Source organism: Ursus americanus, chromosome 8, assembly GCF_024610735.1.
Source record: "Ursus americanus isolate L20-20 chromosome 8, mUrsAme1.1.p, whole genome shotgun sequence".
In the NCBI taxonomy this organism is placed as follows: domain Eukaryota; kingdom Metazoa; phylum Chordata; class Mammalia; order Carnivora; family Ursidae; genus Ursus; species Ursus americanus.
This window is the reverse complement of record NC_142134.1, coordinates 28,123,846-28,148,418: the sequence shown is the minus strand read 5'-3', so window position 1 is coordinate 28,148,418 and position 24,573 is coordinate 28,123,846. Positions and strand designations below refer to the sequence as shown.

At 40.4% G+C, this 24,573-nt stretch overlaps 1 long non-coding RNA gene across 1 annotated transcript in view; it reads right to left on the bottom strand.

Annotated features, from left to right (window-relative positions):
- The window catches only part of LOC148109544 (uncharacterized), a 91,733-nt gene extending 67,533 nt beyond the window's left edge, over positions 1 to 24,200 (bottom strand). Inside the window, exons 1-2 of the long non-coding RNA XR_015725399.1 lie at positions 23,918 to 24,200; positions 22,075 to 22,195 (exon numbers count right to left, since the gene is read on the bottom strand). This is a non-coding gene — a long non-coding RNA (uncharacterized LOC148109544). The remainder of the gene's footprint in view (positions 1 to 22,074; positions 22,196 to 23,917) is intronic.
- Between the last annotated feature and the right edge of the window lie 373 nt (positions 24,201 to 24,573).

Below are 24,573 nucleotides of genomic sequence, written 5' to 3'. Positions count from 1 at the left end.
TAAGTAGGTTTGTAGATGTTCTTTACAGATGAAGGCTATCATTCATTTTTGTCATATCATAATTGATTTTCTTTGATTTGACATTCAACTTTTAACATACAAGAATTTTAAGTTTTAATGTGGTTACATGTATCAACATTTTAATCAGTGGTTTCAGGATTTGATGAGAAGTTAATAAAGTGCTACCTGATACCACCATCCTTCCCCACATATTTTTGGTAAGTGTTCTCTATGGACTAATACAGAATTGTTGAAAGAAGGGATATTATTTAGGTGCTGAAAAAAGGCACTTCATTTAGTAGAAGGGTTTGTTCAAAACATTTTTTCCATAAATTGAGATTATTCTATCATTTAGATCCTCTATATTACTCCTCCTTGATCTGCCGGACGGAGAAACTCGTACGTTTAACATCACCCACTTCTGTACAATTTGTATTATGTTCCTGTTTATAATACAGGTCTAAATCAGAGAAATTTTGGAGATACTAAAAGCAGGGGTAAAACATCACAGTTTCTCTTGGTGTATTTTCGAGTAGCTTTCATTCTTCTGGTAATAATCAGGAGGTTATTAATAAAGTCTAAATTTTTTCTTCTGTATGATAGTGATAGTAACTCATTTTATTTGTTTCCACTCAAAATATTTGTAATAGTCTATTCATCTTTCTTGGTGAAGTAACATTTTGCAGATCACATGTCTTATTCTTGTAATCTTAATAATGCCTTAAAACTTGGATTAACTCTTGTTTTGAACGTTATGTGAGTAAATGACTAAATAGGATTAGAAGTCTCTCAAGTGTTACCTTCAACACCTGGTTAGAAAAAGGAAGAGATTATGTTTGAGAAAGGATTTTATAAACTCTCCTGGGCAATTAAAATGCATGCTTTCATGATTATTGGTATCATGTTACACCTGCTTGCTGCAAGGAGAGAGAGAGACAGAATATAGAGGCTTTCTTCCTTTAACTTGTTCTCCTTTGTGTGTATATCATGAGCCAACAGAAATTGCAAGGAAATCAATAGATCACATTTAAAAAAACTGCTGACAGCTCAGTGTTCCATCTTCAGGTTTAAAGCCATCTAACACTTGACCAGAACTGAGTTGTATGACTGTGTATTACTCATCTGCGGCCTTTCAAAGGGCAAATTCTTGCCAGAGAACAACTGGCATTTAGGATGAAATATATCTGAACTTAAATGAAAACCTGACTTCTGAGACTTTGGAGAAAGAGATCACAAGTCATATGTACTTAAACTAATCTCACCCAAAAGGGATAAATTGCTCTAATGAATTCTTTATTATTTTTTATAATAATTTTTTTATTATGTTATGTTAGTCACCATACAGTACCTCCTTAGTTTTTGGTGTAGTGTTCCATGAATTCTTACTTTAAAATAACAAACATGAATTTAATAATATCTTCCAAGATGGTGTTTTTTTCTATAAAATTTCTATACAGAGAGGCAACTCCCCAAGGGCATCAGCATGGCTCCTAACCAAGCCAGCAAGTCTTCAGATGGGTCTTCTAAGCATAAATACACAACAATCCACTGAATGCACGTCTCCCAAAGATCCCTGCATGAGCCTCTGTGGGTGATGCCAGGTCCTTGAGGTTTGCTAAACCTGGGTGCATTTTATGCTTTAGGAACTATAGGCTCAGGGCCCAGGGACAATGTGCTTTTCAGGGGCCTATAAAATTCTGAAACCAGAAAATATTGGCTCAGGGGCGCCTGGGTGGCACAGCGGTTAAAGCGTCTGCCTTCGGCTCAGGGCGTGATCCCGGCGTTATGGGATCGAGCCCCACATCGGGCTCCTCTGCAGGAAGCCTGCTTCTTCCTCTCCCACTCCCCCTGCTTGTGTTCCCTCTCTCGTTGGCTGTCTCTATCTCTGTCGAATAAATAAATAAAATCTTTAAAAAAAAAAAAAAAGAAAAAATATTGGCTCAGCAATAGGAAGATTACAAAATAGGATTTATAATAAATATTTAGTGGTCAATAAAACATAACTTTATGCTAGCTACACTATTGCCACATTTAGTATTAATAAGATTTCTATTATATTTGGGAACTATTTATAAATTCAATTTTCTTCACGTTGCAAGAATTTCCACATAGACATCATGATCTGAGAGAAATTAGAGCCAATTAATTGCTCATAGCCAAATATTTTTCAAATCAATATTTTTTTGTGTCAAGTATTTCATGTAATGTAGGAGGTGTACACATTTTAATATACTTCATGTGGTGTAAAGCCAGAAATCTGCTGAGCAATTTTATCTCCACCCTTTTTCTTCATATGCTGTTGACCACCGAACACTTAAAATTCATCCAAGTACCTCATCTATCACTTTCTCTAATTGCTTTCATCCCTTGTCAGGATTTACCACCAGAGCCTCCTGCTGGTAGAACTGAACACAGCCAGGTAAGAGAGACTGGCTTCTGCAGAACCAGTGCATGGTGCCTCCTGCCAAAGGAAAGATTAGAAGCCTGGAAAGAGAGGCGTCAGGAGTTTTGGGGCAGCACAGAGAACTTCCAGAAGCAACTGTTTGAAATAGCGAGGTTTGGGGGAGGACTTATATGAAAAGGAGTTTTTAAAAAGATATGCTTTTTGTTGTACGGCAACCTGTTCTCTCTCCTCTTCACACACACACACACACACACACACACACACACACACACACACACACTGTCCACAGACTTCAGTAAGTGGAGTCTTTTGGAGTCTCAAAAGCTGCACTATGCAGGAACAGGAAGGGAAATGTGTGTGTGTGCGCGCGCACACACGTCCACGTACACGTACACACTACTGCACGAAAGCAACTGACATGTAAGCAATGGTAAGGTAAGACGATAACTGCAGGATACAAAGAGTCCACATGGTAACAGAAGCGTCTGGAAACTACTTTGCTGTGGCGGTGGTTTTCTATTTTGTGCTCTTTTCTTCATGGTTGTCAATCACATACTCGCCCACCTGGTGAATTAGGACGTGATACAATATTTCTCCCATCTCTAAATTTAAACTATAATTATTAAATGGCTCTTTGCAGGAGATAAAATTTGCATAAATTCAGGGGTGCATAACACTAGAGAAATCTGTTTCAGATACTTTTACGGGTACTGTGGTAGAAGAACAGGACCACCTATAAATAATACAAATGACTAGTTACTTGAAGGAATAAAATATCAATGAAACTCAATATAGTATGCTAAATGAAATCAGTAACATTTCATATACTGTAAATTGATTACAGAAACAGGTATACAGTGCTTACTATGCTCAATGTGCTTTATTCCTAATAATCCTATTAACCTACTGTAGGGCTATCCTAGGTATTTGTAGTTTCTACATCTTACAAATGAATAGACGGCAGCAAGAGGGATTATGCAAATTGCCCAAAGCTAGTACAGAAATTATACAGAGCTAGGAAGCTATAGAGCAGTATCCAAAACCAGGTGATCTGGCTCTAGCTGAAGCCCTTTTCTCTATCTCTCTGCTAATCGTTTTTAGTAAAGATAAACCCAGCACACTCAATTTCCATTGACTGTCTCTTGTCTCATAGGTATTTTCAATTATCTTTCTCCCTCAAAGGCCATTCTTTTTTCCCCTGAAAATGCTCATATTGAAGACTTGTCTTTTTATTTTTTTTCCCTTTATTAAAAAAAAATTATTTTGTTATATTAGTCACCATATAGTACATCCCCAGTTCTTGATGCAATGTTCCACGATTCATTACTTGCATATAACACCCAGTGCACCATGCAATATGTGCCCTCCTTACTACCCATCACCGGCCTAACCCAATCCCCCACCCCCCTCCCCTCTGAAGCCCTCAGTTTGTTTCCCAGAGTCCACAGTTTCTCATGGTTCACTTCCCCTTCTGTTTACCCCCCCTTCATTCTTCCCTTCCTTCTCCTACCGATCTTCCTATTTCTTATGTTCCATAAATGAGTGAAACCATATGATAATTGTCTTTCTCTGCTTGACTTATTTCACTTAGCATTATCTCCTCCAGTCCTGTCCGTGTTGCTGCCATCAGAAAGAACGATTACCCAACATTTGCAGCAACATGGACGGGACTGAAGACTTGTCTTTAAAAAAAAAAAAAAAATGTGTTTGGTCCTTTATCTAAATCTTCATCTTTGTTTTTTGTTTTTAATCTTTAGTTTGCCAATTCCCACCATGCTGAGTCCTGCTTTTGTCTCTGCAAAAATCTCGAGCTGCTCTTCTTCCCCATTGCACACTGTAGCAGGTGCTTTGAGACTTGGGGCTCAATTCTCCTGTGTCCTTACCTTTCTCAAGGCTTCACTGCAAAAATTTAACATAAACATAATGACTCATATTGAAGTAAATTTACATATAGTGAGCCACTGTAAGTAGAACTTGGAGTTAGGACAGCCTTGCAGAACTTAGTTTGTTTTTATCAAATTTTTAATTTTTTGTATATAGCAATCTATTCAAATAACCACTTCAAGTGGGACCCTAAAGCCCTTCAAAGGCCTCTTTAACTTTTTTGTCCCTCAGGGCCCTGCCTTTTCTCAACTAGAATTAGGCATCTACTTACGGGCATTGAAGACCACTTTATGATTTGCTTTCATTTGATTTGTGTCCCAGCATGTTCCCATTTAAAATTGTGACAAATAATTTGTAAGGAGTACCAGACACAGTATATTGCACTATTAGCCTAAAACATAGTGCAGGGTGGGTAATAATATAACATAGGGCAGATCGATGGATCGCTCGATCTGTCTATATCTCCTGAATATGCTCACTTGTCATAAGAAACCAATGCCAAAGAAAGTATCATTTAGCTAAATGAGCTTTTGGCAACTTTTAAATTTTCTCAGGTTATTACGTCTTTTCACTTTAAGAGTTTATTCAACACTTAGTCTTTTTTTTTTTTTCCTCCTAATAGTACAGAAAACATTTAACACTTACAAAATGTCAAAAGATCAGGCATCAAGACAAGTTTTCACGTAGGTATGTATTTCGGTCTATATTTATCTGAAATTGTTGGTCAAAAAGGTAAATTTCGCAGATGGCTAACTTTATTGATGAAGTAAATTCATCCTTGATTTATAATCATTTTTATCGACATTCTTTAATAATGCAAGTACTTTTTCCCTTTTTCAAATAGAAGAGATGGAACATAATTTAAATCATGACTATCAATAAAATTTAAATCGTGACTTTATTAATAAAATTGACTTGTGAAGTTTTAATCTTTCCTGTTAGATTGTCTTTTCTGTTAAGCTGCCATTCATAATTTCTGTTACTGTGTCTACTTAATCATTGATTGATGCAGCCCTTCATTCATTATTCAACATCCCCAGCATCTAGTATGGAACTAGAAGGCCTCAGCTTTCTAAATTTTACCGTGCAATAAAGGAGACAGACAAGCAATAAAAATGTCATTTCATTAAAGTAGTTAAAGTCCGTACGTGGTGCGGGGGAAATACCAAGAAGCAGTGTGGGAAGAGTTAGAAGCGGTGTGAGACAATTTTCCAGGATGAACAGGAGTCAGAAGAGGTGAGTGGGGAGCGGTGTTCCACAGACTTAGGGTGAGAAGCAGCGGGAGCAACAGCCCCGAGTGATGCGCGACTAAGACCCGGGAGGAGGAGGATGGGATCAGACTTCTGCTTCGAAAGATCCCACTGGCATTGCTCTTAATCTCTTTTGCTTTTGTATTTATAACAGGCTGTGCTTGGTGACCAGCCAAATAAGCACTGAAGAACTCAAGACAAAGGAGACGGATACAGGAGGCTAAAATACTTGGTGGTGCTGGAAAGCCCTTATGATGACAGTTTTACACTCAATATTCTGGAGGTTAGAGGTTTCCAAGAGTAAGGAGCTTAAGTCAGAAGCAAGGAAATCTATGTCGTGTTTTTAATATTTATAAATTGTATACAGTATTTGGGGAGGACACTTATGAAAAGGAGGTTTTAAAAAGATAGGTTTTTTGTTGTATGGCGACCTGTTCTCTCTTCTCTTCACCCACGCAGACACTTGCCACAGACTTTAGTAAAAATACTTTTGGAGTCTTGAATGCTGTACTATGCAGGGACAAGAAGGGAAATGTGTGTGTGTGTGTGTGTCGTATACAATATACAATTATATTTGCAGATATCAGTGTTATATCCCACAAATCATATAAACCTATATACACATTTATGTGGTTTATGTATGTATTTATATATGAATGAGTATGATCCTAAAAATGACATGTTCTTACTAGTGATGATAAAATAAAATGGAATAACTGCCATTGATGAAGAAGTCTGCTACCGGTTAAAGATTTTCCAATAAGCAAAAACAAAAACACCAAGGCAGAAAAGCAAAGCAAGGTGGTGACATTCAGTAGAGAAAGATGGTATCATACGATGAAATTCCCAATAACTACTTACTTCCATTTTCTTGAAGCTATAAAATATTTCTATGTGTGTAGTGGTTGCAATATAATCCAAGGGGCTAACAACCTAGCTGAGATCTAGGGGAAGATGAGACCACCAAAGAACGCTCGATTGAGGAGCACAAGCTAGAGGCCAGCAACTGGACAGATGGTAACTCTGTCTAGACACGGGGGCAAGGATTTGTGGATTTAAACGTGGCAGCACAGGGAATTCTGGCGTTACTGGTGTAACGCTTAGTGTGCACAATGAAGCCCCTATCCTGACAGTCTTGTGGTGGAAGTGCCATCGAGAAGGCTGGCAGGCATTCCTGGCTTAGATTCCCAAGAGTATTGGTAGTGTCCTCCTCACCTTCTCCCATCAGTCATAGTTCTCTATGAAATGAATGATTGGGGAATTAGGAAAAGGACACCTCCACATTGGCAATCACATTTCAAAGCTAGGCCATATTGAAACTAACTAGTAAGAGACCTTCTATACCTTTTCTTTTAGTTTGGTGGGTCCTATTATTTGGTAGGGTACTTAAATAATCACATTTTATTTTGAAATCTAAATTAAGATTTTGCAGAAGCATATTCAAATTTGAGTATAGCTAAATATCCTATAAGAAAAACTACTCCAAATTATCAGGAAAACTTCTAAAACGGCGACACATGCCACCATGTACGTAGGTAAGGAATTATCAAGTCATAATTGCTGGATGCGGAGATAAGGACACAGATATGGATTCTGACTCTTTAGTTTCTAAAATACTAAAAATACTAGTTTCTAAAATAGTGGGTTAAGTATTTTGAAGGTCACCGCATCTTTGTTAAGCTGATGAGAACAATGAAAACTCTCTCCAAAAATATCCATACCCAATATACAAACGTTATATACTATTTCAGCCGGTTCTTGGATGCTCCTGAAGTTCCATCCACGGAACCACAACGTCACACTCCTGGATGAGAAACTTTGGTAACTGTCCTTTTTATTATTTTTTTTGAAGATTTTTTAAATTTATTTTGAGAGAGAGCAAGCAGGGGGAGGGGCAGAGGGAGAGAGCATCTCAAGCAGACTGAGTGCAAAGCTTGGAGCCTGATGTGGGGTTTGATCTCACAACCCTGAGATCATGACCTGAGCAGAAACCAAGAGTCAGACATGTAACGGAATGAGCCACGCAGGTGCCGCTATCTTTGTCTAAGATTTTGAGAGAAATTTTAGTCAAGTGTCATGCATGAAACCTATTTAAAGAATAAAAGAAGTTTTTAAAAGAAATGGGGGGCTTTTTTTTTTTTCAGTTGTATTCAACTTTCTGATTTGTATTTTCTGCGGTTTTTTGCCTCCTGCTCAAAATAAACGTCGTTCAGGAAGGTATTTTGTTACCCCAAACTCTTTTCATTCTCTCCTCAGTTTGCTCACGTACTACAACCGTGAGGTAAATGTTCTCAGCTTTGCTCTGTAACTAGGTGTAAGCACCGGCAAGTGGTCTTGATTCTGGCACCACTCTCTTTTCTAATATACACAATAAAATAGGAGCTTGGTAATTTTTTAGACTGACTGATAATGACAGGAAGAAATAATTGAAGAAAATGAGCAAAGAGCAAAATGGAATTTTCTTAGAGTTCAGCAAGAGAGAAATGTGAAATGCAGTTTGACTGTCAGATTCATGAAGAAAACCACATTTGCTAAAGTTAGAAATCAGATATTTTTCAATGAAATTTTAGATTTCAAGTTGGAAAGCATAGAAGTCGATCTTCATCTCCTGATGAGGAAACTTTTTAAAAGGCTCTGAAGTTCTAAGCTGAGCAATAAATTTGTCTTAACAGCTTGTGACATTGGGAACACCAGTCATATTCTGCATTCTTGCATCCTCATGGTGGGGCCATCGCTGAAAATAGCTTTTTATCTCGTTTATTTTACAAACAGAAAAAGGACAGATCCATTTGTTTTTCTAACCATTCCAACTGGGTTAATATTCAGAGATTCTGGATATTCTGTCCTAATAAATATGGCAACATAGGTAAATACCAACCTCTACAATTTGTCTGACATCAGATGGCTTATAAGTGAATCCCCTCACTTAACAAGCCACAGGTCAGAGTTCTGGTTTTGCATAGCTATCAATTTTTCTTCTGAGTTTCTGAGTTGTACCCATTGAACATGAATTAGGAACAAAGATAAAAGGCAGGCAGCAGTTGACTGAAGGCAATCGCTACAGTAGCAGCAGTAGTTAGGGATAATTTAGAGAGTAATGAACTGTGCTGAAATGCTGCTAAGATCCATAATGAGGATAGCTAAGCATCCATTAGATTTGGCAGAATAGAAGGGTGATGGTTGTTTTTATTTGTCAACTGGGGTGGCTACGGGGTGCCCACATATTTGGTCAAATATTATCCTGTTTCCATGAGGGTATTTTTGGATGAGATTAACATTTCAGTTAATACACTTTGCATAAAACAGACTGCCTCCATGATGTGGGTGGGCCTCATCCCATCAGTTAACAGTCTGAATGGACTAAAAAGATCTGCTTCTCTGAGCGAGACAAATTTATCCAGCAAACTGCCTTCAGACGTCATTTGCCATATCTATCTTCCTGGTTTTATGGCAGACAGCCCTTGGACGGAAACTGCAGTATTGGCTCTGCCTGAGTCTCCAGGCTGCCCATCTACCCTGTGGATTTTCGACCTGCCAGCCTTCATAATCTCATGAGCTAATTTCTTATAGTTAATCTCTTGGCACTCTCAAGCTCTCACTCTATTGTTTTTTCCATTTCTCTGGAGAAGCCAATTTTGGAGGTCACTGGAGACCTTTTGTTGGGACCAGTTTCAGAAGAGGGTTGGGAATAGAAGCTGAAGAATGGCAAATAATGGAGGAGCAGTGAGGAAATAAATGTTGACATAAGCAGGCAAGTCTTTTGAGAGGTCTGGCTACAAAGGAGAGCAGATAAATAAAGTGACAGGAAAGGGACTGAGGATTGAAAATCGAGTGATTTTTTTTAAATATTAAAGATATTAAAGAAAACAGGTTTCTGTGAAAATAGTAGTGCTAAGGGGGAGAGGCTCATAAGGATAGGGCGAGAAGAAGAGAAGAACCCTGGAGAGGGTGGGAGAGGATGTGACCCAGATCGCAAGCGCAAGGAGGGGTGCTTGCTCTAATGCACTACAAGAGAAGGAGCAGTTAGTGGTGTCCTAGGTTGAACTGTGTCCTCCAAAAATTCACACCCACCTGGAACCTCGGAATTTGATCCTGTTTGGAAATAGGGTCTTTGCAGGTATAATCAGTTGATGCGATTACACTGGACAAGGGTAGGCCCCAATCCAATGACTGGTGTCCTTATGAGAAAGGGACAGAGAAACACAAAGGAGAACACACACACACATGTTCTATGTGTATATAAATTAATTAAAGGAATTGGTTCATGTAATTAGAGGCTGAGAAGTCCCACAGTCTGAGTAAAGGGGGCCAATGGTATATGTTCTGCTCTGAGTCTGAAAGCCTGAGAAACAGGAGCACCAATGTCAAAAGGCAGGAGAAGATGATTTTTCAACTGACGCAGAGAGTGAATCACCCTTCCTTGGCACTTTTGTTCTATTCGGGGCCTGCACAGATTGAATGATGTCCATCCACACTGATGAGGGGAATTTTTTTTTTAAAAGGTTTTATTTGAGAGAAAGAGAGAGAGAGAGAGAGGGAAAGAGAGTGCGAGCAGGGGGGAGGGGCAGAGGGAGAAGCAGACTCCCCTCTAAACAGGGAGCCCAACTCAGGGCTCAAACCCAGGACTCCAGGATCATGACCTGAGCCGAAGGCAGATGCTTAACTGACTGAGCCACCCAGGTGCCCCAAGGGAGTGATCTTTGGTCTACTGAATCAAATGCCAATTTCTTCTAGAGACACCCTCACAGACACACTTAGACAGGATGTTTTACCAGTCACCTGGATAAAAAAAAATTTAACTCCGTCAAATTGGCACATAAAATTAACCATCACGAAACTGTTCCATGTAATGTACTTCGGACAATGGTGATCTCGATGAATATCCGGCACATATTCCTGGGGGAGAATCCTGGCTCTTTACCCCTGGTGTACGAGGTCACAAATATTTAGCCTAGCGGTGTGTGGAAATGCAGCAGGGTTTACTCTGGAAATGATGGACTTCCTACAACCATAACTCACCTTTTCCACTGTCTGAACCATGGAAGACCTCAAGTGCCACTTTAGAAAATAGCATTTTAAATTTTAAGTAGTTTAATAGGAAATACATGAATACAGCACAAAAAGTACATGGTAAAAAGTAGAGCAAGAAACACAGATGCTTAGAGACACGCGACGATAGTGGCCTGAGGCTTCTAAGATGTTTTGCAGAGACTATCGCTCTCCATATCGATCACCAGGTACCTAGGTTATGGACTTTGAGTAACTCAATCCTGAATTTCAAAAGTGCTTTTAAATATCAATATTAGAAAAGTTAATCTATCTTTAGTTTCAATTAATTGTCACACTTAGAATATTATAAACTTTGAAGTCCTATCAGAGGCTTATACATTATCAAATATATTCTTAAAGCTCAAAATACACTCATGGGATAATAGGAATACATTCTGATGAGTGCTTATCTTAAAATTAATGTGTATTTTTGCATGACAGAATGCTATAGCTACCTCTAAGTACGTTGGAAAGCTTTTATTTTTTCAATTGAGAATATTCATACTGCAGATCTAACTTGAGAAACGTTCATTACAACTGTCAAGGGGCTATCCAATAGAAAATCTAATGAGTATAGTTTTAGTCTAACAGTGGTTCTACTAGGATATCAGCACAATGGTTCTAGTAGGTTCTAGAAGAGATTCCAATAGGAATATCACCTTTAGTTCAGAGTCATATAATTTGCAGCCCTGATTTCTTCTGTGACTGCCAAAATTTGGTCCCAGATGGTTTTCTGTCCACGATGATGAATATTGGTATGTCATTTCTTCTATTAAACATCTGCCTTTAAATAATACATGTTATATGTGTCTGTATGTGTCTATAAGTCTTTGGTTACCTATGTAGTTCAAGGGAGATTAATGAATTGGCAATAACTCAGATGATTCCAAGAGAAGTAGGAATTGTGTGAAAACAAGAAACTAACCAATTTCAGTTATTTTATGTAATATGAAGGTAGGCAAAGGGTTGAGTAGTCCACTGTAAGAAAAGTCTGCTAAGCAGGACAGAGCAGAGACGACCACCCAGCCCCAATGCCCGCTGTCTACAGAATAAAACGTCTGTGTGATCCTATCAAGTGGAATGAAACAGTCATGAAATAGGAGGAAAACCAAAAGCTTATTGCAGTAACCAGCAACCAGGACTTAAGAGACACTGGAAAAGAGAAAAGAGGCTCTAAAAATAGAAGTACTGGAGGATTAAGGAAAAGTTGGGGGGGGCAGTGTTTTTATGTTTTATTCATTTATTCATTTGACATTCAACACAGATTTGAGTGCCTGCTGTTACTCTACGTGTTTGAACACAAAACAGATAACCCTGTCTTTGTAGAACTTACATTTTAATAAAGGAAAGTCATCAGTGTGATAAGCTAGAAGGTAGTAAGTGCTACAGAAAAGGGGAAAGTAGGACAGAGTAGTGAGGCTGGGAGTCCTGTGGGGAGGGATATGGGTGCAATGTTAAAGAGAATGGCCAAGAGAGTCCCCATCGAGTAGGTGACTTTTGAACAAGCACTAGAAAGGGGAGAAATTCAGCCAATGGATATCTTCGGAAAGAGTTCCTGGCAGAGAGTCCAGCTACTGCACACGCCCTAATGCACAGCTATACCTGGAAAGCCTGCGCAATAGGAAAGAGGCCACTCCAGCTGGCAGAGAGACCAGTAGGAAAGGAGAGGAGTGAAGTAAAAGTCTGGAGGTGGGGTGGGATGTACAGGCGTCAGATTCACGCAGGCTGTCATTTGTCATCATAAATATTCTGAGTAAAATGAAGAGCTACTCAGGGCAAGGGTAGTAAGAAGAATAGCTAGGAAGTGATTATAATAATGCAGATAGAAAAGGAGTTGCTGTTGCTGGCTTTGAAGACGGAGGAAGCAATCCCCAGCAGAGCAAGGTACAGGGGCTGCTGCCAGGAGCTGGAAAAGGCAAGGAAATACATTCTGTCCTCAAGCCTCCAGAGGGAGTGTGGGCCTCTGACACCTTGATATTGGCTTGAGTCTCGTGTGAGATTTCTGGCCTACAGAACCGTAAGATAATAATTAAACACAAATAATTTGTATGGTTTAAGCCGGGAAGTCTGTGGTGATTTGCAATAGCAGCAACAGAAAATGAACACAGGGAGGCATAGGTGACTCTGAGTTGAGCATGAGACACTGGGAGGAATGAAAATTCTGGATCAAAGAGTCTGGGGGACAGTAGGTAGGAAGAATTTAAATTTGGGCTTTTCAGATTAGAAATGTTTATGAGCTGTTCACGTAGAAATGTCAAGTAAGTAGTTATAAGTCTGGAGCTCAGGAGAGCCTAGGGGCTAGAGAAAGGACTTTGGGACTTCCAAATACCAGCTACGAGATGCTTTTTGAGATAAGATACCGGACTATCTTACTGCATTTAGAAATCCCCGCCTGGGTTGCTTTAGTCCAGTTACCCGGACTCTACTCATCACTTAGAAGTGAATTCAACAGTATGGATACAACCTTTTTCACCTAGTAGTTTAGAGGTATTCCAATAATGTGATCAAAATAGGGGCTGTGGGTCTCAGGTCACCGGGCTTATTTTAGTTTACCCCGTGGAAGTCGCATTCTCAACTGGAAGCAATGGATTGGTTATCCCTGGCCAAGCAATTCTGCGGAACCCGTAAGCAGAGCAAGGCCCAGGCAGGGAGAAGAGAGTGAGAATAAAGACAGGTGAGAGAGGTGTGCCTCTTAGAAGGAATGGTTACACACAATTATTTACTGAGTGAGTAAATGTCTTCTGAGTACCAGTGTACGCAAGACTTTGGGTAAATAAAGATTGCGACATGGCCCTTGCCTTCTTTCATGAAAATCAAAACCACAAGGATAGAGGACCCAAAAGAAAAAAGGGGGGGGAGCTTTTTATGGGGGCTAAAAAAGCTGGAATTAGTTTTATGGGGACAATACGGGTATCAAAATGGAAAGCTCTGGGATGAGATTTTAGGAGCTAGGAGCGTTAAGAAGTTGCAGAGGGACTCCAAGATAGGAAAGAGAAACTGCACACGCTTCGCTCTGAGTTGGCATGGTTGTGGTGGGTCGGCTGCATCCACAAAGGAAACTCTGATGGTAGGGCAGCCATAATGTTGGAGAAAACAGAGACGGAGACAATCACAAGGCAACTGCCATCATTCCTGTTAGGGTCTGATTTGAATTAGGCAGAGACCGTAGGGACAAAAAAAGAGGGAACAGAAGCAGGAGACATTTCAGAAGTGGAATCAACAGGACGAGGAGGCTGACGAAATACGCAGAGCAAGAGAGAAGAATAGGAGTAGAAAGTACAGAGGCTGAGTTTAGGGAGGCACACAGAACATCAAGCTAGCGTTACACTAAGGATGTCATCGTCTGCTCTTAACATGCTACAGTGCTGGGGGGATAGCAGAGGTAAGCTCCCCAGCAGACATCTGCACATGTGTCTGTGGTTTGGAACAGAAGATTTATTTATACACAGAGATTTGGGAGTCAACTTTTTAAGCGGTGAGGAGCTAGAGGAGTCAGCCAAAGGGGCTAAGGAGTAAGAGTCAGACGGCAGTTCCCTGGAGATCCTACAAAATCCCTCTGACTCATAGATTGTAGAAGGTCACATAAAAGGGAAATTGGCAAAGCTGATTACATGAAAATTAAAAAGGTTTACTTGTAATAAAAAACATTTGTAATAGCGTTAAAAAAAAAACCCTTTCGGACACATGAACTCATTTGAGTTACACGAGCAGTCTGTTAGAAAGTCTCTTAATTCTATTTTGTAGATGAGGGGAATGAAGAGAAATTAAAAATCCCACACTTCATGAAAGGAAAGTTGTCTGGGATCAAATCCTAGATTCTTTTCACTAGACCACGAAAGGCTACGGAGAATCTGAGAGAAGTAAAAGTCATTATAACGACCCATTAGGTCTTGGTGTTTTTCAATCAGCCCTTCCCTCTCCGACCTTCTCTCATGCTACTCATCCCTCAAACATGCTCATTCAGCTCACTGAACTCCTTTGTTCCCTGAACATGCCAGACATCATTCTACCTGAGGGCCTTTGTACTTGTCATTTATTCCCCCTGGAATGTTCTTAAATAAAAATCCCCTGGGGAAAAATAAGTACGACCACTAAAATTAAAGAAGAAAGGAGACCAATATCATGTAAATAAGGAAACAGAATTACTACCAACTCCACATATAATTATGGAAATACACGGACAGGAAGGACAGAGGAACACATACCTTATGTAAGTGGTTCACAGAAAGAAATCTTAAGTGTATCTGGCAGGACATAAAAAGCATTACAAGGATGCATCATGTGTAAACAGAGGACAGACAAGTACAGGTATGCTGCACCAACAGATGCAGACAGACCCACCACGTCGAATTTTATAATACAAATAGATTTCGTGGGACCCTTAAATCATAGTTATCGACAGAAGTATGCCACCACCATGGTAGACATACATATGGGACTGGGGACAACTCTGGTTGCCTCTAGCCCTTGAGCGCAAAGCAAGAAGAGCTCTATAATCATAGACTGCTCACTTAGGAGCGCCAATAATAGCAGGAAATGATCAGTAAACTCACTGTACAGCCACCCCAGTTAAAAAGCTCTGTGATCGGTGGGACTGGCTATGGAATTACCATCTAGCCTACAACCCTACAGGCACTGGGTATATAGAGAGACTTAACGGACGACTAACAAGAATACAATTGATAGAAAGACAAGGGGGTTTTCAATAGGCCCTCGATGGGGCTTGCTTTATGCTAAATCAAGGAGACAGAATCCAAAAAGACAGTCTTCATACGATGTTAAACACTTCTGCCCCAGACATAGGAAAAAGGGAGGCACTAGTACACAGCCAAGCTTCCGTATGAGGCAGCAACAAAACAGACAATTCTGTCTCGTAACAGGACTTTGTTGCACAGACAGGGAAACACTTACGGGACTGCAGGCGCCGGAGGACGGCTACAACTTAAACAAATCCGGGCCCCTTCTCCCAAGAATAAGTAGAGGAAAATGACACACCAGCTAGGTCTCATATTGCAGGTTAGAACACTGCTACAGACTTCATCCGATTCTTACGCCCCTGCTCCCTTGTGCAACAGCCGCCTTTGCACTCGTCCCTCTAAGACAAGTCAGATACCGGCACTCACTTGCACCATCCGTTAGGACACAAATGTGCAGTGTCGATCTTGTTTCCTGCCGATGCTGCTGCTGGGGAAAATATTCCTTATAATTTTCAATATTCTATTTTTTTTTGTCCTGCGGAGTCAACCAAATACTTCACCTATTGCCACCACAGAAATTGCCACAGCGATAATAGGACCCCAGCATCATGCAGAAATTAGCTAGCTCCACTATCCGCTTCATTAACACGGCATTAGAAGAGCAAGATTTTTTACATTAGGGAAGAGAGAGATGCACCAAATACTGGACTCTACCATACTAGACTCCCCAGAATTTCCTGACGGCAGTCTAGACTTGGCACAGATAATGTGGGAGGATGATCCAGAAATTATCCCGCTGGTTGAAGCGGCCTGGGAAGACCTCTCAGAAGTTACACTGGATGAGGACACCTCGTCACAACAGGTACCTGCTGGCTGGTGTGAGTGCCAACATGTGTTGACTGCCGTGAGGCATCTTTAATGATTGCTGCTTAACCGAACTAGCAGCCCCACTAGGAACTTTATAGGGACTAGTGGAGGTCGCAACCACAAATGGCTCAATTGATATTTACTGGCTTTTAATATACTATTGTCAATGTCTACAAGGGCCGATTGATCAGAAAGATAATGGAGGACATAATTTTAGGCTACAAACATACCCACCTGTACCACATGAGAGCCAAGATTTGGTGTCTGATCTTACATATTACAGCCATAAATATGGCCGATATCCTGATAAGCTCAGGAGATACCAATAATACTTTTGCCCTAAACACAAAGTAAACTTCCCGAAATGACAAAAATCAGCCTACACATAAACTCAATTTTTCAAATCATGCCCCAACCATACCAGTACTGCCTGTACACATACTAGGCTATGTTTTACACAATAACCTCTCCCTCTTTTCAGAACTAATTACACACGCACCATAATTCTACTAAAAAAAGCAGCTTTAAGATGCTTTCATACTTATGAGGATATTAAGCTTTGCTGACAAACTTTTAATTCTAATTTACAAACTGCACCCCTTTACCAAGCCACACGTGAAATAAATCACACTACAGGAGTGCAGACAAAATGATAAAGTATGAAAGACCAGAATTATGTTCATTCAATGAAGACTTTAATAATATCTCAAACCAACAGGCCACTCACATTATAAATAAGAAAATTTTAAGTGAAAACATAGAACCCACCACATCCATTAAATTTAAAAACATTATTACCATCCTGCATGATCCCACCACACAAACGTATGTACTGAACATAGAGCCATATACTGCAGGGTATCAAGACATCACATGGCATGAACCTTATAACACATACAAATCCTTTGTCAGCACATGGTATGAATTTTGGTACCAACTGGACATGGAATAAGAGGATATATAGGAGAAATATGAATATCCTGAAAATATTATAAATACTGATCTGACAAATATGAGTATCTTGAAATTACTACAATTACTACTAAACCCTCATCATTTTGCTTTCCGTACCTTAATACACCCCTAGACAAGGTTCCAGTGCCAACGGGATACCCAAGGGATTACAATATCATATCTAGAAATGAAAATGTACATATGATTATTATTGAACAGATTTTCCAAGCTTTCCATTTTTTGGCAATTTTTATAGGAGACATAAAGATACACAATGTGATAATATACATGGCACTTGGTATGCTAAGTCTTGACCAACCTAACACCTGAAGAATTTTATAAAAGAGGAAATAGAACATTTGCACCTGCTAGTTGGATCGGAAATTTAAAAAAGGACCAACCTTGCTCGTGCAGCCAGATCACCGCTTCACACATCAAGCTAGACCTGATTGACATGTACCCCAAACAAGCATGACATGGAACAATTATGTCATCATTGGCTATTAAATGCCTGAGAAGCTTTAAAGGTAATTTTACCACACATCTACACAGGGACAATGCTACAAGACCAGTGGTTTTAAAACAATTCTCGCATGTCTTTAACTGAAACTTACAACAGCACACACAAAGGGATATTTTTTACACAGAATATTCAATGAACCAGCACCTAAACTATCCATGTAGAACAACTGAGATTTTAAAACAATGGTTTACAAGGGTGGACCCTGTTTTACCCAGGGTCCTGTGAAGCTGTAAACCCAGGTTTAGCCTGATGTACTAGTAAATTGCCCTACAGCAGGGCAGATAAGCTCAAAGACAGCACTGATACCTTCTGCGTGCCAAATCATAACAGGATGGAATCAAAGCTCTTGAACAATGCTATAGTTAGGCAATTCCCACTTAATGGGATAGAGGAATTTAATTTATACTTCAATAACACAGGATTTAGTATACAGTGGAATGGGGACACAAAGGTTCCCCATGGATGCCACATAACAGTTCCATCATTGGAGATCTCCCCATAGCAATATATCATCATTGCACCATGCCCGCATGGAACTGACAGCTCTTCTAACAAGAAGACTTTTGGACACGATCTAGGCTTATCAAAAATTGGATGCAATATTACATGGTGGAATATTTCTAGAGATCATGTTTATGGCTTTAAGGACTACCTGTTATGAGTCTTCTACTGCAGGCTAACACCACAACTTCTGAACTACCAGTTAATATAGCTAATTGTTGGAAATATGAGCACCCTATAGTAAAAACAAAATGGTTCCCAGAGTAGGCTATGACACCCATTCAATTCTATCTAAATGAGTTCCGGCATGTGAGAGGTAAAAGGGGTAACAGGATCTTTATCTGTGATCATACTCTAGATAAATTTTTTATTTATTTATTTATTTATTTATTGGACAGAGAGAGACAGCGAGAGAGGGAACACAAGCAAGGGGAGTGTGAGAGGGAGAAGCAGGCTTCCCACTGAGCAGGGAGCCTGATGTGGGGCTCGATCCCAGGACCCTGAGATCATGACCTGAGCTGAAGGCAGATGCTTAAGGGCTGAGCCATCCAGGCACCCCTCCAGATAATTTTAATAGCCTTGCAGCCATGAGTCCAGTCACTGTAGGCCCTTTTATACCTACATGTATAAGACACAACTCAATTGCTCCAATGCTATTTCCTCCTATGACACATCTTTTTGTAAATTACTTAATATGATTGGCAGTATAATGATACCTTAGTATCCAAATCTGAAGTCAATCTGTGGAACAAAGAAAGTGATTATACCAGTCTGTCCAATTAGAACAATTAGATTCAATACACTTTTACTATCCTTTGGTTAATAAAACCTCAATTATACAAAGAAGATCACCAGCATGGTGGGAAACGTTGGGAATGGACTTTAATGTAGGCTTAGGAACACAGATTGGTCCACGTACGCAACAATATTTTTTTCCATTGATCTAACCATTTGATGCTTAATGTATAGACTATACATGGTTGGCACAGCATCCTCTCTACGAGAACATAACCAGAATTCATCTGTACCAATTTACACAGCTAAAGGAGTCATCTTTGACAAATGTCGTGTATTGCTTCATAGACCAGACCCATCTATTATTGTAGTATTCCAACATCCCCTTTCACACTGTATGAGAAGCTTCCATCGAAAGCCATAATGGACACATGGCATTACCAACCCAACACCAAAACTCCTTAAGCCAGATATGTCTGAACCTATATTACTTAACCCTATGAGAACTGTGTACAAACCTATGCCAAAGAGAGTTGAAATAACCTTACAAAAAATGATTCAATTTGTTCTATATACAACCTGAATGTAAGATTCATACGACAGAGCTAGGAACAATCCCCCATGAACTGCCCAACTTAGCACCCATCAACAGAATTAGACTTGGAAAGTCTCTACAATCCTGGCAGGACTAGGCATCACCTCTAACTTAATTATCTTTGGAATTCAGGAAGCAAAAATCCAGACTATTAAGCAGGACCTATTTGCATTTAAAAAAACATGTTAACCCTCCACTTAATGCAGCTGGAAATTTATGTTCCAAAATCTCCTCAGCATTCAGAGACCTCCGTTCCATTGTCTCCACTATGTGTGATTGCATGCCTACCAACTGGAATTTAACAGTAACATTGACCATAGGGTCTAAGCCCTCCAACAAAAGTTACTTAATCTTAGAAATGTCTATGTGAGAGAACAATTAAAAAATCATTGCTACAGGATCAATAACCGACTGGAGAGAGCATGGAATGACATTAGAAACATTACTGTAACAGGAAAAAATGTATTCTTGTGAATGGACAGTCTCTCACAGTTAGAGACCGCCAGGTTGAGACAATTCAGGACAATGTAAACATTAAGACTATGGGGGGGGGGTTCAAAGCTTATTAGCAGATGACGCATATGTTATACCACAATAAATACATGGTAACAGCATTTCTGGCAACACATACACTCCTCTGGATTAATGGATATTTATTACCCAAAGAGCTGACATTTCAGGGGTCTAATAACGTGTATTATACCTGGCATGGATTAAAAATACAGGCTAATCTTTATCCTCTCACAAAAATATCCATTGAAAATTTATTCTCAGACAGGAGATAATTCACCTGGATAATATGTGTTACTGACTCCTTAGAGGTCACATCCTGCAGTCATACTAGGATGAATGATACTATCATCAGCATAGACACTGACTGTATTTAAATATTGCATGCTATTAATAGGACGTTAATAATGTTACCCAAACGGGTAACTTTATCTCAGAATATCCATATAAAGTTTTCCTGAATCCTATCACACTGAAGTAACAAACACCTTGGATAAAAACTAACAAAACTGATAAAAGTTTCAGATGAAAACTAAGAAGGGCTCCAAGCAGCCCACAACACCTTGAGCCACAAGCTAACCCATTCTGAACACGCGCACAGGTCACTCCTGCAGCCTCAGCACGCCACAGTGCCGACTTAGCTGCACTGAACGAAGATACACAAAACTTACACGGTAAACGTTCCTTTCTAGGATAGCTGACCAAACCTTTCAAATAGGTGATTTTCTCTGGCTCATGATCCAACTATAACCCTTTGAAATACTTTAGAGATGGGCTAGAATTCTCTCTCTACTCATGTTTGAGAATTCATTAAGGAAGTTCTTCTATTGCTTTTAGTTATTTTTGTTAAATATCTTATTAAACACAGTATTAGAATGTTATGCATCCTCGGGCTTAAGAAGGAAACAACCACAGACTATGATTGACCATACCTTTGCCATTCTTTTCTGGATGCACTGAAAGCCTATATTGAAGATTCCATATGTATTTTTGGACTTCGATCTACCTATATTTGGTAACACGATTTTCATTTGATTTATTTGATTGCTTTGCTGATCTGTTAACTTACCTTAAATTTATATTTAGTTTTTCTTCCCTTTTTGACTTAATTCTTATTAGATGTAACGGAGTTAGAGTTTAAAAATTTAGTCCTTAATTTTGCTTTACTCTACGTTGATTAACCTTTATTTGATTCAGTTTAACTAGTTTTGATTTGGTGTGATTTTCATTTTACGATGTCAACTGACATTTCATAGGATTTGAGATTTATTTGATTTTGTTTGATTTTTTTAATTGAAAACATGATTAGATGCTTTAGCTTTGCCTTTATCCACATTAGCAGAATAGCAGTCTTGACCTAGTTTAAGACCTATTTGATTCCTGCATGCCTTACAGATTAGTCATGGGGAATCACAGGGTGGAATAGAGACAGCAAGATGGAGTCACGCAAGTGACGCAAGCAGCCAAGGGTGTGGAGCTAAGATGAGGTATGGCTGAAACCAACACAGGCCAACAACATAGCCAGCACTGATAACCAGCAGGACTAGAGGGGGTCTGCAAAGGTCCAAGACTGACAAAACTCCTTTAAAAATGGAGGACTTTGCAGCGAACTATCAGACATTCGAGACACTGACCGTTTCACATCTGATCACACCAAAAGGCACTTGCTGCCTAAGACTCTGCCTGATTGACCTCCGAGAGGAACAGAGATCCTTCACCCCTTGCAGGGAATAAGGAGCAATTACCAATAGCTGACTTCGAGCGGACCAAGTCCCATCCCAGCTGCGCGCTCACAGACTGACTTCACGTTTGGGTCATTAACTTCCTACCCCTTGTTCTATCTTGTTTGTGGTAGGACCAACACCCACCACAGAAACCAAGTTAAACATATGGTGAAAGGTCATTCAGTTTGGAATCCTGAACCAGCTTTACAATTATGGTAACCTTGCTTTATGACTGAAGAAAGCAGGTAGTGTGGAAAAACATAACTCACATGTGTGCCGCCTTCATAGTGTCCTCAAGGACACTGGAACTTCTCTTAAGGAACTTCAGATTGAGCTTTTAATTATCTCTCAAGGTTAAGAGCTAAGCCAAATCAGACTCACCTGCAATACTTATAGATTTGGGTTACTTCCTCTCTTCTTGAGTTTCCCCATAATATCCTGAGATTCCTGAACCAGCCAGGAGGTGACCTTCCTTATTCACCAGGTAAGGTTCCTGGGAACCCTGTAAGCAAGAAATCAGGCTGATTTTTTCCAAGGGGCTTTGTTGGCTCCATAAAGTCAACCTTAATTCCTTAAAGCTGTCTGGTCATATCTGAGCCTATGCAGATCTTTCTCAAACAGGACATTCCACTCAAAGCCTTGGTAATCTAATCAGCGTTTCCAGTGGTTTCATGTTATAAGGAGAACAGATTCTTATTGAACCTAGAGGGGAGTGGGGGGGGATGGTGAAATAGGTGATGGGGATTAAGGAGGGCACATGTGATGAGCACCAGGTGATGTATGGAAGTGCTGAATCACTGAACTGTACACCTGAAACTAATATACCACTGTATGATAACTGGAATTACAATAAAAACTTTAAAAAGGTTATTGATTTCCCATTTTGTCATTCACAAGTCAATTTACATCTAATTCACAGCCGCCATCTGGCATTAATACCCCAGGGCCTGTACTTGTCTTATTCTCCGGGGACCCAGCAGCTGCATAGGTTCCCATTTTGCATGGCCCACGAGGACGGGTTTCACTACTCAGATACCCAACCTGAATTTGCCAGTCACTGCAGTTATATTCAGATCCTGTAAAACAGCTGTGCCCAAATTACACTCAGGAATGGGGGAAATATACACAACACAACAGCAGGGAGGAAGCCTGCCAATCTGTAGGTAGGGATTACATGTCTGGCCTTGCTAACCTGTCCCCATAACAATCAACAGCCTTTAGGTCTCCCTGAAATTTTGAGGGGGCTTCCAAAGATAAGTGTGCATTCAGCTCCACTGTTTATTAGAGCTAGTATGGTCTGTCGGTTAGTGCTAGACCAATAAATGGTTAATTCACCATGGCCTCTGGTTGCCCCCCTATTGCTCACACTAGAGGGGAGCAGTTGGTCAAACCCCCAGTGTCTAGTGGTAGGGGGTATCCACTCCTGAAATTCCTTATTGGAGGGGCACTCTGTGACACCCCTGGCTTTTTGAAACTTCCTTCACCGTAGTGAAACTGCTTTCCCTTAGGCAACGCCTTCCTGAGGCTTAGCAAGACCAAACTGGGGTGTTTGCCTAGATTTTCTCTCAGGGTCCCAGATAATGTTAGCTCTTGCCACAACTGTTTATGAGATGGGCCCCCTTTCCACCATTTTATTGTCGACAATATCCTTTCTTTTTCCCTGTTTTTCAACCCATCTAATTCCCTTTTGACAGATTCTTTAGACTCTCCTAAAGTCAGCCGCCAAGACACTACAGTAGCAATGGGCTAGCCAAGCACAGGACAAGGATAGATACTGCAGGTCCCAAGCCGTTCCCCCAGCCAACGGGAAGGTACAGTCTTCAGTATCATCTTCCCAGGATCCCACAGTCAGGACACCTGAGCTGCCACCCCTTCTCGGCCCTCTTGCTTCCCCACCGGTTTCAGAGAGGATGGCTAGCAAACCCACGGGTGTTTTCAGGGCATCCCTGTACTCAAGCACTGGTCCGAAATGCTCAAAAGACCTGGCCCGGTGCCCCCACACGGCGGTGTCTGGCCAGCTTGGAAGCTCCCCCAGAAGCAGGGCTTTCGGCTACTCAGCCCGTCTCTCATGCTTGTTTCTTTCTCGGTATCCAGCAGGGTAAACAATTGTTAGAAGGTGGAGGAGGGTCAGTAATGGATCCTCCAGACTAGAAGGCACTGCAATACCAGAAAAAGGAGCAAGCCACCCCAAACCATTCGCCCAGTTCCATGCAGGGTAACTTACAGACGGGGCAGTCTGGCGGACAGTCGGACCACCGGGCGATCCAGACCGTACTCCTATCCTCCAGCCCTCTCCGGACCTTAATCCCCAGCTTTTAGGGAGCGAGGAGCACAGGCGTGCGGTCACGGGGTAGTTATCTAAAGTGGCGCCATCTGTGTGCGGGAGGCAAAGATGGAGGACCGAAGGCGGGGCCGACGCCGCAGGCGCTCGTGCAAGGAGCCGCGAAGCGGAGCGCAGCTGTTCATGCTCTTGCCATTTATCAAGATGCGGGAATGTAGGGAGTAATTCTAATACCTAGGTGAACTCTCTAATGGTTTTGCAGAAATTGATAGCATTTTGGTTTTAGAATTTGTGTTTTTTATGGCAAATTCATTTTAGATTATGCTTTCTTTGCTTGGTAGGCAGTATTTTAATTAATTTTTGAATATTGCCTCTAGCTCTAAGTAAATTTCTCAAGTATCAGGGCCCCAAACGAATGTTTTCTAATACTAGTTGATGTGTTAATAATGCCTATGCACCCTTGGGTGGTTTTTATATTTTATTGCATTTTAAGTAGTTTTACTTTAACCTTTTACTTTTACCATTCCCTTTAGTCCTTTTGTAACAAATGATGTCCTTTTTCGTTGTCCACGCTTCATCATTCTTCAAGTGATTTTTTT